Source organism: Nycticebus coucang, chromosome X (assembly GCF_027406575.1).
Source record: "Nycticebus coucang isolate mNycCou1 chromosome X, mNycCou1.pri, whole genome shotgun sequence".
Classification (NCBI taxonomy): Eukaryota; Metazoa; Chordata; class Mammalia; order Primates; family Lorisidae; genus Nycticebus; species Nycticebus coucang.
This window is the reverse complement of record NC_069804.1, coordinates 13,505,087-13,519,315: the sequence shown is the minus strand read 5'-3', so window position 1 is coordinate 13,519,315 and position 14,229 is coordinate 13,505,087. Positions and strand designations below refer to the sequence as shown.

The following is a 14,229-nucleotide window of genomic DNA, read 5'->3' as shown; positions in this document are numbered from 1 at the left end:
CAACATGTGGCGGCGTCTTGCTGAGTGGCATTCATTATTGTGTGTTTTTGTGGGCTGTTATGAGAATGTTGGAGCTTGAATTAGAGCAATGAACAAACATTAAATTTCTTGTTAAATTTGGCAAGAGTGAGGGTGAAATCGGGAACCTGTTAGTCCAAGTTTATTGGAATAATCTCATGAAGAAAGTGGCAGTGCACAAACAGATTAAACATTTTTCTGAGGGAAAAGAAAACATCACTGATGAAGAGAGTTCAGGGCAGCTAGTATCAAATGAGCAGAACTGACAGAAACATTGCAAAAATTCACCAAATCAGACATCAAAATCATTGACTGACTGAAAGAAGCATAGCAGACCAAGTAAACATCAATACAGAAAGAGTGAAGAAAATCTTAATTAAAATTTTTGGCATGAAAAAAGTGTGGCTCTCCCATCATGACAATGTACCAGCTCACATGGGACTGTCTTAGAGGCAATTTTTAGCTAGTAAAGAAATACTGTATTGGAACACCCTCCCTACTCACCTGATCTGGGCCCCAATGACTTTTTTCTTTCCTGGAAGATAAAGAAAATATTGAAAGGAAGATATTTTGAGGATATTCAGGACACCAAGGGTAGTACGATGACAGATTTGGCCATTCCAGAAAAGGAGTTCCAAAACTGGTTTGAAGGGTAGACAAGTGAGGGAAGTACTTCCAAGGTGACCATAGTGATATTTAGCAATGAAGTATGCAGCACTTTTTCTAGGATGAATTCACAAACTTAATCCTCAGGCTTCATTTTCCTTGCTTTTACAAATTATAAGAAAAGTATACTCAAAAGTAAACTATGCTGTCCTCATCCAAAGATGCCCTCCTATCAGGTGTGGGTCATAGGTAGTTGGCACTGATCAAGTACAGGGGTGCAACAGAATGTGGGGCAGTCCTTACCTTGTTTTCCTTTTTGTTGCTACCCTCTCAAAGGCCTTAATAGGGTAGAGGTAGATTTTAGGAGTAATGTAAGTAGACTGCATCTATGTGGATTTCATCAGTTTAAGATATGACACAAACATGTCCTCATTTCAACTTGAAATTCAACCTCTAAATCCCCTAGAGGAGAGAGAATTATAGTTTAACAAAATGCCATGTAACTACTCAATTCATGTAGGGCTTTAAGTAGACTACTTGCGAATTTGACCTGCCCATGAAGATCCACTTCACAAGGGTGACAGCCATATCAATTCTATGTGACAAGTGCCTCACTATCATGCCTAGCCACTTGTCACTGCTGACTATTAGAGGACGACATAAGCTCCAAGCTAGGGCAACAAGATTCTCTGTCCCAGGAGTTAAGAATTAGAATTCAGAAAAGGATAGGAAATCCTTTTTATCTGGCTTAAACTGAGGTCATGGAAATTGAGAGTCTGTGGGGGGGTGGTGGCCATGAGCACAGAGAAACAAAGATAGTTGGGGAAATAAAGAAGAGACTAAAATACATGAAGGACACCGGATGGTAAGATGAGAGGGGAGAAAGAGAGAGAGGGAGGTCTTCAGGGCTTCAGTGTTTCTGTTTCCCACTGCTGGGGTTCAAAGGACTGTACGTGTCTTAAAATTCTTTTTCAGCTCATTTATATATTTTTATTTATCCCAAAAGGCTCATGACTGGCTCAGGTTCCAGAAATATGAACACTCTGGATGAATGTGGCTTTACTCTGACACCTCTGGGCACCATGTAAGCTCTGACAGAAAGCCTATAAAAAAGTCATTTTTAAAGTTCATGGCTTAGAGTTGGCCTACGTGACTTCTAAAGTTCACCCTCAACCATGTGATTCTAGAGCGCTTGGACACATAGGCGGAGAGAATTTTACACCTTAAAAAAGGACTCTATTGTGCATTTATCTTAGAGAAATGAAGACTTATGTTCACACACACAAAAAAACACATGAATATTCATTCAAGCATTTTTAATAATAGTCAAAAATTGAATGCAACAGAAGTATTCCTAAACAGGTGAATAATTAAACAAACCATGATCCACACTGTGTAATTTAGTAATAAAAAGAACAAACTATTGATACACATGACAACTAAATCTCAGAGAATAATGATGAGAGCAAAAAGTTAATCTCATAAGATTCTGTATTGTATGGTTCCATTTATATAGCATTTTTGAAATGACAAAATTTTAGAAAGGGAAAGGAGATTAATAATTGCCAGAGGTCAGGGAAGTCAGGCACTAGGGTGGGGAAGGGGTCAGGTAGGAAGGAAGTGGGTGTGATTATAAAAAGGCAACACAAGATATCCTTGCCATTGTGGTATTGGAAATATTCTGTATCTTGAGTGTGGTGGTGGATACACAAACCTACACTTATGATAAATTTATAGAATTGATATATTACACAAGTGTAAGTAAAACGGGAAATCTAAACAAGATCAGTAGACTGTCAACGCCCTACTTGTCATGTTATAAGTTTGCAAAACACTACTGTTGGAGGAAATCGGTAAAGTGTACATGAGAGTGCTATGTATTATTTATTCAAACTTCATGTGAATCTATGATTATCTAATAAGAAAGGAGTATAAGTTAAGCCCAAGAACTAGGCAATGTGGTCTCTAGACTCACAGAATTAATATTAGAGATGAAAAGGTCCTTAAAACAGCATTTCTCACACCATGTTCCTAAAAAAAAAGGCATCCCATAACATACTGAAAAAAAAAAAAGGCAGAAGAAGAAAGTTTATCATCTAATATGTTTGGAGAGTTCTGTACATTTTAAATTCCCTCCTGGAGATTTATAATTCTCATGAATATAAGGATTTTGAAATTTTCTGCACATTAGTCATCTGTGGACATGATAATATGGGTTACAAACATCCATTGAATCTCAATGGCATAGAAAATAAACATTTATTTAGCTGGCTGGCTGGGGCTTAGTTGATCTAGGGTAGACTTGGCTAAGCTGATTTGCTTCTGCTCCATGTGACTTACGTCCCCCTTGTTAGCTCTGTGTTTGCCAAACGATTTCATTGTGCTGGGTTCTGGGAATAGTGGTAATCAAAGTAGACACAATCTTGACCATCCAGGGAGGGAGGCAGAGAACCAAATGATCACAGGAACAAAAATATAAACATACTGCAATTGCCATATGAAAGAAAGATAATAATGGACACCTTCTGGGGGCAAGGCACAACTGTAAGAGGGACTTTACCTAACAAATGCAATCAGTATAAACTGGTTTCTCGTACCCTCAACGAATCCCCAACAACAACAACAAAAAAAACTGTATTAATTTGCAATATTCAAGTTATATCTGACTTTTGCAATTACAAGAGGTACTCAAAGTGACTTGTATTCACCTTTTGTTATCAGTATACATTGAGTATTAAAATTTTAACATGTTCTTTCCCTTTCTTAAAATGCAAAAAAAAAAAAAAAAAGAGAGAGAGAGAAAGAAAGAAAAGAAAATCATGGCTATAAAGGCATGTAAAATGGGGATCTGACCTTGTGAGAGAGTGAAGTTGGTGTGGGAAGGTTTCCCAATAAGAAGTGACATTTGAGGTCGTGCCCGTAGCTCAGTGACTAGGGCACCGGCCACATACACTGAGGCTGGGGGGTTCGAACCCGGCCCAGGGCAGCTAAAAGAATGACAACTACAACAACAACAAAAAGTAGCTGGGTGTTGTGGCAGGCGCCTGCAGTCCCAGGTACTTGGAAGGCTGAGGCAAGAGAATCGCTTAAGCTCAAGGGTTTGAGGTTGCTGTGAGCTGTGATGCCACAGCACTCTACCCAGGGCTGCAGCTTGAGACTCTGTCTCAAAAAAAAGAAAAAAAGAAGTGACATTTGAGCTGATATCTGAAGGATGAGAATGCATTGATCAAGAGAATAACTGAATATTTCCCCAATAAAAAGATAAATTGAAGTGTCACACATCCAAAAAAGGCATTATACAAGGTCCGGCAGAGCCATCAGGCTGATTGGCTAGAAAGAGTTCCCAGGAGAGACTGGAGGTAACAACAGCTACTTGGGAACAACAGCTGAAGTAGAGTGTTAGGCAAGATAGCATCTTCTAAAGGTGGAAGGAATGGTAACTCACATGGAGAGTAATCCCTTTTTCTTGGCTTGTGAGGCACATTTTCCGAACAACAGAAGCTCTCCCACAGCTGAGGTAGCTGGCAACTCCCACGAATGTAGGAAGTAGAACATTTCCTTCCTATCTATTCTCACTCCTGGAAAGCTCAGTATGAGCTCCAGGAGGGCAGTCTACAGTGTGAAAAGAAAGGACCAGAATGAAAAGATGACCCATAGATTCCTCTGGCTATAAGCTAGCTGTAAACTTTAAAATCAAGAGTCTGGCTGCCTGGCAGGAAGGTGTATCAGCCTTTGTTGTTGTCCTGCCCAGATCCCCTTTACTAGGCTAGGGCTCCCACCCATGCAGCTGCTCTGAGTGTTGGCCCCAACAGCTCATGGCTGCCCCTTTCTATAACGAAATATCCTCCACTGAATGGCAGCTCCCCCACCTGGGAGGTTATTGGCATGGGGAAGCAGAGGCCAGTCCCTTTGCCTAAAGTGGGCTTAACAGTGTGGTGCTATTTGCCTTGCAGAGCTTCCCAGGGGCTGGAGTGGAAGCTAATCTCCAGCTGAACCCATGTCCTTGCTTATTTTCCCTGCCTTCCCCTGTTTCCTTTACCCCCTTTCTCCTGAGAGTTCTTCTTCACCTCAACAAAACATATGCATCTAAAACTCTGCTGAAGCTCAACTTCTATCCTAATCTAAGACAAGAGCTTGGCAGTAGCCACCAATTACTTAATTTTTTAAAAACAATAATTAATTGACTAACAGAAGTCTGGCAAAAATACCTGCTCTGCCTTTCAGATGCTTAAAATGGCCAGTATGGGGCGGCGCCTGTGGCTCAAGGAATAGGGTGCCGGTCCCATATGCTGGAGGTGGTGGGTTCAAGCCCAGCCCCGGACAAAAAAAAAAAATGGCCAGTATGAAGTCATTGCCAAACTGATGCTATCCGGTGAATAAGTACACCTGGACAGGTATTAAATCCAATGTCTGGTGCCCTGGAACAGCTCTAGTTTTACAAGATATTTCCTTCAAAGAGGGGTCAACAAACATGGTCCATGGACAATGTTTGGCCAGGAGTCCATTTTTGTATAACCCATAAGCTAAGAATGGTTTTATATTTTTACATGGTTAAAGGAAAAATAAAAAGAACAATATTTGTGGCGTGCAAAAATTAAATGCAATGCAAATTTCAGCATCTGTAAACATAGTCTTATGGCAAGCCAGCCACCCCCATTTATTTACATTGTTCTGTGACTGCTTTGGAGCTACAACAGCAGAATGAAGTCATTGACACAGGAACCATGTGGTCTGCAAAACCTAAAATATTTTCTACAGTGTTTGTCTCTACCGAAAATTTTGCTTACTCCTGCTCTAGGGAAATAAGGGTCTTGAGTCCTGTTCTGTTCATTGTGAATAGCTAATTCGAATTGTCACAAGATTCTATTTTTCTAGGGCTAACAAGTTTGAGCTGAGCAGAGGACAAGGAAGTAACTGTGTATGTGGCTAATGGGGTAGGGGACAGTATGTCAGAGGTAAAAACCCAGAGTGAGAAAGAGGGGCATTGCAGCCTTTAAAGACCCACAGGCAGTATTTACCATCAAGAGGAAGGAAGGGGCTGACTTGAAGCAGAGGAACTTGGAGAAATGAGGATAATGGAGTGGGCCAGCCTGGAACTCATAGAGCTAAAGTAAGTAAAAGTCAGTAATTGCCTTTCAATACTGTCTAATCCCCAGGACCCCTATTAAAGCAGCCAGAATGGATTGAATTCCTGCTGGGGGCAAGGCTTGCTATTGATCTTACAGACCCATCCAGCAACACTATATCTTCCATCACTTTCCTGATGACTGGAGAAAGCATGCTAGGCGGGATGGGGTCAGCAGGAGAGATCCCTGCAGCACAAGCCAAAAAGGGGGGATATGTGAAGGTGAGTGGGTGCTCGTTCACATTCAAGTCACATGTGCTTGAAACAAAACAATATTTTTGAGTGTATGGTACCACTTGATTAATTACCAATTTGTGGCTAGATAAACTAAGACTAGGTTTTAAAATATTTCTGCAGGATCACAGTACTCTAAGTGAAAGTGACTTCAAAGTAGCAATGTTAGCAAACTAGGTAGGAGTCGTGGGGTGAGGAAAAGGTGAGATGGGGAAGAGGAAGGTGGTGGAGAGAATCCCACTGTGAATAGGAACCCAGGTGGCCACCTCTGGATCTGGGCCTTGGACTCTGTAGATTCTGACCAGCTAGGGCCTAAGCTCAGGGGTGAGCACATTAAGGAGGTTGGAGAAAAAGGGAACACCTCAAGCTCCAAATACAGGTGAAGGTAGATTGTTCCCTAGAATATGCTATGTTTTCAGAAAAGCAAAGGCTTTCCCGGAAGCAGACTGCTCACCTACTTAGCTGTATGAGCTTGGACAGGTCACTTAACCTCTCTATGCATCAAAAAAAATGGGGCTAACCCTTAATAGGGTTACTATGAAGGTTAAAAAGGATTAATATTTGTAAAATGCAAATGCACCTATAACATAGATAATGGAGATCATTAGTATATGCTTATGAACATGGAAATACTAGTTCTGCAGAAAAAAAATTAAGGTCTAATTTGTAGCATTTTTGGTTCCTATCATGTAAATACTCCCACCATGGCAGGTTTTAAACTGTCAACATAGCATCATTGAATGTAAAATTTGGAAGAGGTGTGCATAGTAGCATACCATTATATGGTATTTCCACCATACAGATACAATAGACATAATGATCTTGAAGCATAATTACAAATGCAGTAAAATAATTAGGAAGTTTTGAGTATTACCTTTGTTTTAAAATAATTCATTTAATTATACATTTATGTAATTTAATTTTGAATAGAGGCTATGTTTAACAATTGGCTCTCAATTTCTGAAATTTTAACAGTTGTCCCACATAGACTGGTATAAGGCAGATTCAGCATACCAATGGCATGTACTTTGGAGATACTAGCCCTGACTTTGTGGCAAAGACAAGATCTGTGGGAAATGTCTTATGACAGTTAATTTTATGTGTTAACTTGACTGAGCCATGGGGTACGTAAGTATCTGCTCAGACATTATTCTGGGTGTTTCTGTGAGGGTGTTTTTTGATGAGACCAGCATTTAAATGAGTAGACAAAGTAAATCAGACCAGCTTTGCTAATATGAATTGGCTCATCCAATCAGGTGAAGCCCTGAATAGAACAAAAAGCTGACCCTCCCTGGAATAAGGGAGAATACCTTCTTTCTGACTGCCTTTGAGTGGGAACATAATTTTTTTGTGCCTTTGGACTTCAACTACACCATCAGCTCTCTTGGGTCTCCAGCCTATACAAATAACCCTGCATAACTCGGGGTTTGTCAGCTTTCATAATCACATGAGCTAATTCCCCTTACAGTAAATTAAATCTCTCTGTCTCTCTCACACACACACACACGCACAGAGCTTCTTTTCTGGAGAACCCTGGTTAATATAAATGCCTAAGTGGAGGAACCAAACCTCTGTATTCCAGTGGATATGAGTATTGGTTTAAAATGTGAGCGTATAGGCTACTGTATCTTTGCAGGTTGACCTCTTCTGGTGGGAGCAAGAGCTGTTGCTTGCTAAGCACTATCAACTTCTGAACACAATCCCAGACTGCACATATACTCTTTCAGCTTCCCTTTGAAAGAGAGTGGATTTGTGGAAGCCTTTCTTTATTGTTGAACACAAAGATTCCACATTGGATTATATTGGCAGCACAATTGAACATGATGAGGGCTTAGTTCAGGAATTTAGACTGTATTTTATCAACACTGGGATAATTCAAATACACAATGAAAAACAAAGTGTGTCATCATGCCATCTATGCTTTCTCCCTGCTTCCCTTGTATTTTTCCTTGAGGGTCAACAAGATATTAAGTTATTGTCCAGGAAAGGATGGTACAGGATGAGTTGGAGCTGTCCTTAAGCAAATGCAAGTTGTAGAAAAAGGTCAAGCTCTGAAACCAGTTGTAAATTTATTCTGAGAAACCCCTCCAGCCTTCCCATTTCATACACACACACACACACACACACACACGTGTGCTCACACACTTTAGTAGATGTTCAATAATTTTTTTTTATAATGAAAGAGGAATCAAAGGTTTTGTGTTTGAAGAAAAAGGACTATCAATCTCTTGAGGTTAAAAATATTCTAAAACACTGTTCATAACATATTCTCCCTCTTCCCTATCTCTACTGTAAAAATACATTTCCCTGATTCATTGATGTTGGGCTCAGCCATTCTGCTTATGTGGCCAATGAAATGTTAGCAGGCATGATGCAAACAAAGTTTTTAAACATACTTGAGGATTGGCATGCACTCTTATGTCTCTGTTGTGACCATGAGAAGAGCTTCTGCTAGAGGCTTGTAACCTCTTTGGCCTAGGCTGAAGAGTGAGATATATTGAACAGAATGGGGCCCAGCCCACAGCAATGCAAGACTGGCTGGGCCCTCAGCTTTAAGCAGAGCAGCCTATTAGAGGCCAGCCCAAAGCATCTAAACTCAGCCACCTCAGAGACATAGGAGAGTAGCTGTTTGTTGTACAGCAATAACTGATTGATACAACCACTGAGCATCAAGCAGTATATTCTCAAGAGGAGATTTTGAGGCTAAATACTGCAGAGCCATACTTAGCATCATTGTCCTGGTAATGATGGAATGGGGTTAAAAGCTTTGTATAACAAGATTATAAGCAGAGGAAATGATTTTTCTAATAATCCACTCATCCATTATCTTTATCAAAAGCCCATCATATGTTGGACATTCTTCCATGCACACAAATGCAACCTGGAAGTGAAAACCCAAATTCTACTTTTAAATTTGAAGGAATATTACTCTGCTTTTGTATAAGGAGCTTTGATGATGGTTATTCTACTATATGTGGTTACTTCCTGTATTCTCTTTATTAAGGAAGAGATGAACCTTTTGAAATTTCCTATTGGCCTATTTTTTAAGACACAGAGTTTATTGAAAGAAGCAAAAAAGTTCTACAAAGTTAAGACAAAGCTCGACAGTAGAGAGGTGGCAAAATGGCTCACCACCTTTCCCACAAACTCTTACTTCTTATCTATCCTATAAGTTACAGCATCTATTTTTAGCTTCTATTGTAACATTCTTGCTTAATCTGTACTTTACGTCTTAATTCTTGCAGGGTGTGGTCAGTGCTGGTGCCATCTGACCTGTGTAGGATGGAGAGAAATCCTTATCTTTATTTCAAAAGCCACTTGAGTTATGTTATATATCAGGACCCTTTTTGCTGGTAGAGATGGAAATCCAACTCAAAGTGGGTTAAAGTACAACCAGAAAACTATTGATTAGCTGACCTAACTGAAAATTCCAGAGTATTGCCAGGGGTTCAAGCTATATCATCAGGGTTTGCTTTCTTTCTGCTTCTTGGCTTTACTGTCTTGTATATTGGATTTATTCCCAGAGTCCTTGGCATTCTTAGATTATAGCTAAAACCATATGTGTTCACCTTCTTGGATTCAAATCCAAAGAACAAGATGTACCTTCCATCAAATCTAGGGATTAACTCTGACTGGGACTATTGGCCTCACTTGAGTTTACATACCTATCCCTGAACCAATCATTTTGGTTAAAGGAATAAAAAGTTCTTATTGGCCAGAGATGAGTTATAGATCATGATCATGCCTCCTTCTTTCAAAGAGCTATAAGCAAAGAAAGAAGAGAGAAAATAGGGGTAATATTACCAGAAATAAGGTGAATGGAAACTTTATGGATGAAAAAAAAAAGTATAGGCAGATTACTTTAAAAGGAAATATGTAGGTAGGTAAATTGACTTTTGACAAGGGTGCTACATACAGAAGAGTTAAGTTCTACCCCCTACCTTATAGTATATACAATAATTAACTCAAAATAAACCAAAGACTCAGATGTAAGAGCTCAAACTGGATTTGGCAATAGATTCTTAGAAGGCATGAGCAGCCAAAAGCACAAGCAATAAAAGAAAAAAATAGATAAAATTAGATTCCATCAAAATTAAAAACTATTGTACTCAAAGGACACTAGCAGGAAAGTGAAAAGGCAACCTACAGAATGTGAGAAAATAGTTGCAAATCACATGTTTGATAAAGAACTTGTATGTAGAATATGTAAAGAGCCCATTTAAAACTCAATAATAAAAATACAACACAATTTAAAAATGGAAAAAGGATCTTCTGAATATAGATTTCTCCAAAGAAAATATAAAATGAGAAATAAACACATGGGAAGAACCTCAACATCAGTAGTCACCAGACAATGAAAATAAAAGCCACAATTATATACCACTTCATACCTACTAGAATGGATATAATAAAGTCAGGTAATGACAAGGGTTGGTGAGAATGTGGAAAAATCTGCACTCTTACATACTTTTAGTGGAAATGTAAAATGGTGTAGCCATATTGGAATACAGTCTGGCAGTTCTTCAAAAAGTTAACATAGAGTTACAATAGTTCTCTATTCCTGGATGTATATCTAAAAGAAATGAAAACATATGTCCATATAAAAAGTTGTGTATGAATGTTCCTAGCAAAATTATTCATAATAGTGAAAAGCATAAACTATCCAAATAATTATGAACCAATGAATGGATAAATAACAACTGACACATTCATACAATGGAATATTATTCAACCATAAAAAGGAATGAAGTACTGATAGTGCTACATGCAACAACATGGATGAACCTTAAAAACATTATGCTAAGTTAAAGAAGCTAGTTCACAAAAGATAACATATTATATATTTCCATTTATCCAAAATTTCCAGAATAGGTAAATCAACAAAGACAGAAAGTAGTTAGTAGTTGTCGTGGGATGAATGGGAGGTAGGGTTTAGGAGTAATAGTTAAAGGGCATAGGATTGCTTTTGGGGGTAATGAAAATGTTTTAAAGTTGATTGTAATGTTGGTTGTATAACTCTGCCTGTTCTAAAAAACTATTGATTTTACACTTTAAAGAGGGGAATTTTATGGCATGTGAGTTGTATCTCAACAAATCTAAAATACAAAAAATGAGTTAATACCTACCAACAACAAATAGTCCAATTTCCCACATAAACTAATAATCTGTGGTCCCAACTACAAAGTAGAAAAAGAAGTTATGTATTTATAAAATAGTTTATTTTATATTTTCCACTATAAAAACATGAGTATTTACATGTAATTTTTCCTTTTCCCCCATTTTATTTCTTATTAAAGTATGTTATTCTCTATCATGTAAACTTCCCCTTGTATGAAAAATAACAAATATTGATTTAAGTCATAATTAGTTAACAAATGAATGGACTGAATTTGAATTATTTTCCAATTTTCATATATATTTTATGTTAGGAATTTCAGAATATGTAAGGATGATTGATATCATTTATTAACAATATAATCTATATGAAATAATCAATGCATATTAGGTTCAATAATCTTTCATAGACATGCATAAGTAGCATTTTCTATTTACATTTCTTAATTAAAATAGAATCTCCTAGTATTCTGAGGATTGCATTAATTCATAATATGTAATGGCACATGTAGAAAGAATATTTTAAGTCCTCTTTAATGGAGTGGAAGAGATAATAAACAGCAGGCTCATTAAATTCTCCACTGATACCCAATTAGAAATTTTTCCCACACTGGGAAGGCCAATAAAGTTATATAAATAGATCTAGAGAGTATGAGCTGATATGAACTAGAATAAAACAATGAGGATTTTATCTGTTCAATGACAAGGTAATATATTTAGGAGATAAAAATAACTGTGACAATAATATATTTGGAAGGTAGTACTACATATGGCCAAAAAGAACTAGAAATTTCAGGGACAATATAGGTAGAAGTAAACATTCAAAGTGACATAAAAAACCTATAGTCCATACTGGATATAAGATCACAATCTAAAATTTAAATGCTAAGACCTTTACATTCTACGTTTACTAAGATTCACATATAACTAAGAAAATGCCAGGAAAGCTATGTTAACTAGTGTAATGAAAATGTGTCAAATGGTCTATGAACCAAGTGTATGGTGCACCATGATCATACTAATGTACACAGCTATGATTTAATAAAAAAAATAAAATAAAATAAAATTTAAATGACAAAAGTGGAGAAAATTTAATTAAAACTATAATTATATAGTGATTAAGAACCTAGAATCTGTATTCAGAGAGTTTGAGTACCAATCTTGGTATGTCATTTACTTATACAAGTTAATTTATTTCTTTGTATTTCACTTCTCTCATATATAAAATATAAAAAGTAATTTCTTTTCTCACAAGAATAAAGAATACAATCCTGGCTGGGGAACCTAACACAATGTCTGGCACTTAGGGACCAATACATGTCAGCTATGGCCAACAGGTATATGAAAAAATGGCATAGCACTAATCATCAGGGAAATGCAAATAAAAACCACAATGTGATATCCCACCCCAATTAAAACAACTTTTTTCAAAAAGACAAAATAAATAACAGATGCTAACAAGGATATGGAGAAAGGAGAATGGTTGTATAATGTTGGTGGGAGTGTAAATTAGTGCAGCCACTGTGGAAAATAGTATGGTGGTTCCTCAGATAACTCAAAATAGAACAACTATATGATCCAGCAATCCTATTGCTGGGAATATTTCTAAAATAAAGGAAATAAGAATATTAAGTGATTTCTGCATTCTCATGTGTATTGCTGCACTGTTTACAATAGCCAAAATATGGAATGAACTTAAGTGTCCATCAATGGATGAATGGATTTTAAAAATGTGGTAAATATATATGATAGAATATTATTCGTCCATATAAGAGGAAGAAATATTGGTATTTGCTACAACATGGATAGAACCAGAGGTCACTTTGTTAAGTGAAGTAAAGCCAAGCACAGAAAGACAATATAGCATGCGCTCACTCATAGGTGAAAGCTAAAATAGTAGATGACATGGAGGTAAAGAGTTGATTGGTGATTACCAGAAGAGAGGGCTATGAAGAGAGGTTGGTTAACAGGTACAAAAATACAGTTAGAAAAAATAAGATCTAGTGTTAGATAGTACAGTAGGGTGACAATGGTCTACAATAATTTATTGTATAGATTAAAATAGCTAGAAGAGAAGAATTGAAATGTTCCAAATATAAATGAAAAATAAATGTTTGAAGTGATGGATATCCAAATTACCCTGATTTAATCATCACACATTGTATGCATGCATCAAAATATTACATGTACTCCCAAAATGTGTCCATCTATTGTGTATCATTAAAAGACACAGTATCTGTGAAGACTAAGAAGCAAAATTCAAAGAAACAAAATATACCTGAATATATTGAATATACATATATTCATCTTATGTATATATCTTTCTCTATAGAAATATTGATAGACTGGGGAGATAGGACTCCAGGCATCTCTGGCTGGTGGGATCTGCCTATCATCACTCCTATGAGGATACAGGGAGTCAGCGAGAGACTTCTGGACCCCAAGAGGAGGACTAAAACAGTGGAAAAACGGCAAGAGGTCGCGTGTGTTCAATCCGTCTAAACCCGCCCGCAACTGTAAGTTCAGTAGCAGCGAGACTGCAAACCAGAAAGGCCTTACCTGTGAACTGTTTTGGTGTCCTTGGACTTGGCACTGAGTTGAACTGCCTTGGGGAGGGCCTGAGCGGGAGTGCGGAGAACTTTGGCCGTTGTCTAGGGCCCCAGTCTGAGCCGCTGAGCCAGACGGAGCTAATAGTGTTTGGCGGTGGGTCACACGGAGCCATTGTGAGTGATCTGCCCCGGCAAGCTCCGCCCTCAGGGTCGCAGAGGTAGAATCTGGTGGGAGCTGGTAACCCAGCAACCAAGTAGCCTAAGGGTGGGGGTCTGAGCCGCCTTGCAGCCCTAACCCTCAGGGGCAGAGTGAGACGGGTTTTGGCACACTGGGTAAGTGGATAGCCACTTCAGCAGTGATTCCAGCGAGAAGCACTTTACTGGGAAAGCTTCTGCTCAGCAAGTTTATAAGTTCAAAGAGCCTATTAAGTGGGCTGAAGAGAGATTTAGGGTGTCTACCTGCTGAGGTTTGAGAAATCAGCAGCCTCCAGTCGTATCAGAACTGTGATTAACATCTCATACCCCAGAAGACCACGTGTTGCCCAGACGATATTCAATAACATATACAAACTGCTTTGTTTT

At 38.1% G+C, this 14,229-nt stretch overlaps 1 long non-coding RNA gene across 1 annotated transcript in view; it reads left to right on the top strand.

The window, feature by feature from the left end:
• LOC128577249 (uncharacterized) overlaps positions 1 to 13,966 on the top strand; it is a 125,029-nt gene extending 111,063 nt beyond the window's left edge. The window contains exons 4-5 of the long non-coding RNA XR_008377530.1: positions 5,781 to 5,971; positions 13,431 to 13,966. This is a non-coding gene — a long non-coding RNA (uncharacterized LOC128577249). The remainder of the gene's footprint in view (positions 1 to 5,780; positions 5,972 to 13,430) is intronic.
• Positions 13,967 to 14,229: the final 263 nt, after the last annotated feature.